This window comes from Penaeus monodon, unplaced genomic scaffold (assembly GCF_015228065.2).
Source record: "Penaeus monodon isolate SGIC_2016 unplaced genomic scaffold, NSTDA_Pmon_1 PmonScaffold_337, whole genome shotgun sequence".
NCBI classification, from domain to species: Eukaryota; Metazoa; Arthropoda; class Malacostraca; order Decapoda; family Penaeidae; genus Penaeus; species Penaeus monodon.
The window spans coordinates 86,093-90,028 of NW_023658087.1; the positions used below are offsets into that span (position 1 = coordinate 86,093).

The window sequence follows — 3,936 nt, forward strand, 5'->3', positions numbered from 1 at the left end:
CGACTATGTTAATGACAGTGGAATTATCATAATCTAATAACAATAACGATGATGCGAACTAATATATTTAAACATGCTAGTAATAATCATAAGAAACAATAAAAAAAAGAAATAACAAGAACATAGCGGCAAACATGTTTTATGAAAGCCTCAAAATGTTAAGATTCAAATAATCGGTATTTTTGCTTATGGTTAGGCTATATCGTTTATCTCTGTGCAGAGATGCAGTAGAATGAGTACACATTAAAAATCATATAAATATCATATTACTCAATTTCCTTATCATTACTTACTACATCTTGTTTCTTTCCAAAGTTGCACAGCCAATATTTAGTAAAAGCTTACAGCAGGTGCAAAAAACTGGGTGAAATAATTAGAATTGCAATATCCCGTAGTAGTTCGATTGTGACTGAATGTTTACATTATGGAAAAGATCTCATTGTTATGATTGGAATGTCATTGTCATGAATTTTGATGCCAACACTAAAATATACATTATATTAGGATTATAAAATGACGAGCACGACAGAAAAGTGGCTAACGTTTATCAATACTTTGCCAACGATCATAACCACGTTGAAAGCACCGCTTCTCGTCCGATCAGCGAAGTTAAGCAACGTTGGGTCGGTCAGTACTTGGATGGGTGACCGCCTGGAACACCAGATGCTGTTGGCATTTTATTACATATGTTAAGTATGTTTGGCACTACTCGGATGGGTGACCACTTGAAACACAAATGTTATCTTCATTTTACTATTTTTCAAGAAACGCTCTTTAACTTCTTCATTTTCTTGTACTAGTATGTATATGTCACCCCAAGCGGCGGTTTACAGAGGCCATCTTAGTTCTGATTAATTAACTCATGTGTAGGGGCGGTCATTTATAGAAAACAGATTTTATTTTATCATGGTAGGACGGGTGAATTATATAAAATAGATTTATTTCTTTTTTCGGATGGGTGTAGAAACAATACATCATATTTACGGGATACATCACTATGAGAAACACACAGTATAACGCTGTCTAAATCCGAGCAAGATAAAACAGATTTAGAAACTATATGAAAATATTCAAAAAAGAAAAAAAAGAAAAGAAAAGAGAAAAAAAAAAACATGCACAACAGGAAACTACATATAAGATAAGTGAAACAGCTCGAAACATGTCAACGACCTTGTAACGTAATAATTTACTCTTCATCCTATCGGCAACTGGTTTAGCTATAATTATCATGATCATAGATATCTTAATTATTTGTATCATTAAGATATTTTTGGTCACAATGCTATTGTTTTTTCTAATTATTGGTTTACTAATTCTCATTAGTAGTAGGATTACAGTCATAACCAGTATTATCAACAACACTTTTATTATAACTTTTTAAAAATTATCATTAATATTGTCAGTACCATAACAATAATGCTTTTGAAAGCAAAAATTATCACATGTTTAAGACTGATTAATGATAGTGATAATGACAAAATTACTAGGAAGAAGAATTATACAAATACAATTACAAATATTGATAATACCAACAAAAGAAGAGACACAGTAATAGCAAGAAGTTATATGAAAGCACTCAAGATTCAATAATAATCTGAATTTCTGTTTATTATTATCTATAATATTTAACTTTTCCTACTAACAGTAACGATGTGAGAGTTAGGGATGCGTGTGTACACAAATTTATTTATTCAATATATTATGTATTACTTGTGTACCCTGCATTCTTTACAGAATTGCACAAAAAAAAGGAAGAAGCTTACTAAAGGTGCTTAAAAGTTGTGACAATTGAGTTCAAATTGCCTATACTCCAATAGTGGTGATTAATGCATTGATGACTAGAATGTCATTGTAATGATGTTTGATGCAAAAACAAAGGATACATTATATTAATATTCATTAGAAATGAGTATTGATTAAAGCTGGTTAATGTTAAAACACCACACGCCAACGATCATACCACGTTGAAAGCACCGCTTCTCGTCCGATCAGCGAAGTTAAGCAACGTTGGGTCTGGTCAGTACTTTGATGGGTGACCGCCTGGGAACACCAGATGCTGTTGGCACTTTATTATATAAACTAAATATGCTAAGCATTTCATTACTATTTTAGCAACTCTTCTTACATTTATATAAACAAATCAATTGAAATTATACTTCAGTCCATGGAAATTAGAGTAAAAATCATCGCCGTCGGAGCGAAGAAAACGAATAGAACTCATAGATGTAACAAAAGCAAATGCAATTCTCCATTCTAAACATTTTATTAAGTTTCTGATACTAATATATATATATAATATATATATCACAATTAAATTTTAGCAATATATTTGGCATCAGGTTTGAGATTTGGTTCTGTAGATCGTTTGATTTCAAGAAAACACATTTATTCACTTTCGTTAGATGAATGTTGAAATCAATGTATTATATTTACTGGATAACAGTCACAAAGAGAAGCACACAGCACAACATTCTCGTATCTCGCGCCAGAACAAAGCAGATCTAGAAACTGCATATGATAATTTTCTAAACAAAAACTTACACAATAGGAAACTACATATTTAGGACCAAGCGTGCACAAAGAAAGAGCTGACCTAGTTAGAATTGCCTGTACTCCGCCAGTGACGATTGTTACATTGATGGCTTGAACGTCATTGTAATGAAGTTTGATGCAAAAACAAAAGACGCATTGTTTTTATGAAAAGTCAATGAACACTGAAATAAAACTGGTTAATGTTAAATATATAATCGCCATCGATACTACCACGTTGAAAGCACCGCTCTCGTCCGATCAGCGAAATTAAGCAACGTTGGATCTGGTCAGTACATGGATGGGTGACGCCTGGGAACACCAGATGCTGTTGGTATTTTATTGTATATCAATTATTGTATATTATTTCAATACAATTTATAGCAACTCTTCTTATATTTGTATAGAGAAATCAATTGATATTTTACTTCAGTCAATAGCAAATAGTGAAAAGTTATCGAAAAGAGGGAGAAGGATAAACAGAAAATGATAGTATGAATCATAGAGGTAACTAAAGTAAATGCAATCTATTTTAATAATTTCTCATAATAAAACATTTTGTTTTAGAAAGACAAAAAAATGAAGCTGTAACAAGTATATAGTGTATTAGTAACAATTATATTAGTAATGATATATACAAAAGAACATAAGAATATGATCGTAATAAGATAGTCTAAAAAAAAGAGCTTTGGTTCGGTCTTCCAGGGCCGAAAAAAATTAAAAAATGACTGAGTCGTCTGCGTATAATCTTATGAAATGAAAATGAAATGTATGTCCACTGCACATAAATATACAAACTGCTAATTCATTCGCCAACGATAGTAAGCATTGGTTGGAAATACACACGCTTCTTTTTCGTAGAAAATCAATAAATTATATTCAAGGTTAAACAAGCACAAACACAAGCATACAACACAACACTAGGGCCAGTCTCCGCGCTAGATAGATATAAAGAATTATATATGAAATATTCCAAACAAAAATTGCACAACACGAAATTGCACAGTAAGGTAGTGACAGATAGAAAGCTCGAAAAATGTCTATATGGAGGAACAACAATCTTCCTATTTCTAATTGGTTTTCTCATAATTATCATTATGGTTATCATTACCGTAATTACTGATATCATTAAGCTGGCCATTATCACGATTATTAAGTATTTTCATGTTAATTTTAATCTAATTAATAATTTACTGATTAACGACATTTTTGGTAGGATTACAATTTCTAATTTCTTAAAGAAATTATCATCCATAATATAACCGTATCATTGACATGGTCAACAGACAGATAAAGCAATGTAGATATTGTAAATGAAAATATTCTATGCAAAAACTTCCACAATAGGAAACTACATATAAGAGAAGTGACAATATAGCTAATAAAATGTCCACGACACTGAGGCAC

General features: G+C 31.4%; 1 non-coding gene and 1 pseudogene across 1 annotated transcript; both read left to right on the forward strand.

Annotated features, from left to right (window-relative positions):
• The first annotated feature begins 557 nt into the window (after window positions 1-557).
• Window positions 558-675, forward strand: LOC119570636 (annotated as a pseudogene).
• Window positions 676-1,946: 1,271 nt separating this feature from the next.
• Window positions 1,947-2,065, forward strand: LOC119570631. The gene has a single exon (XR_005228449.1). It is a non-coding gene; the product is annotated as a 5S ribosomal RNA (ribosomal RNA).
• The last annotated feature ends 1,871 nt before the right edge of the window (window positions 2,066-3,936 follow it).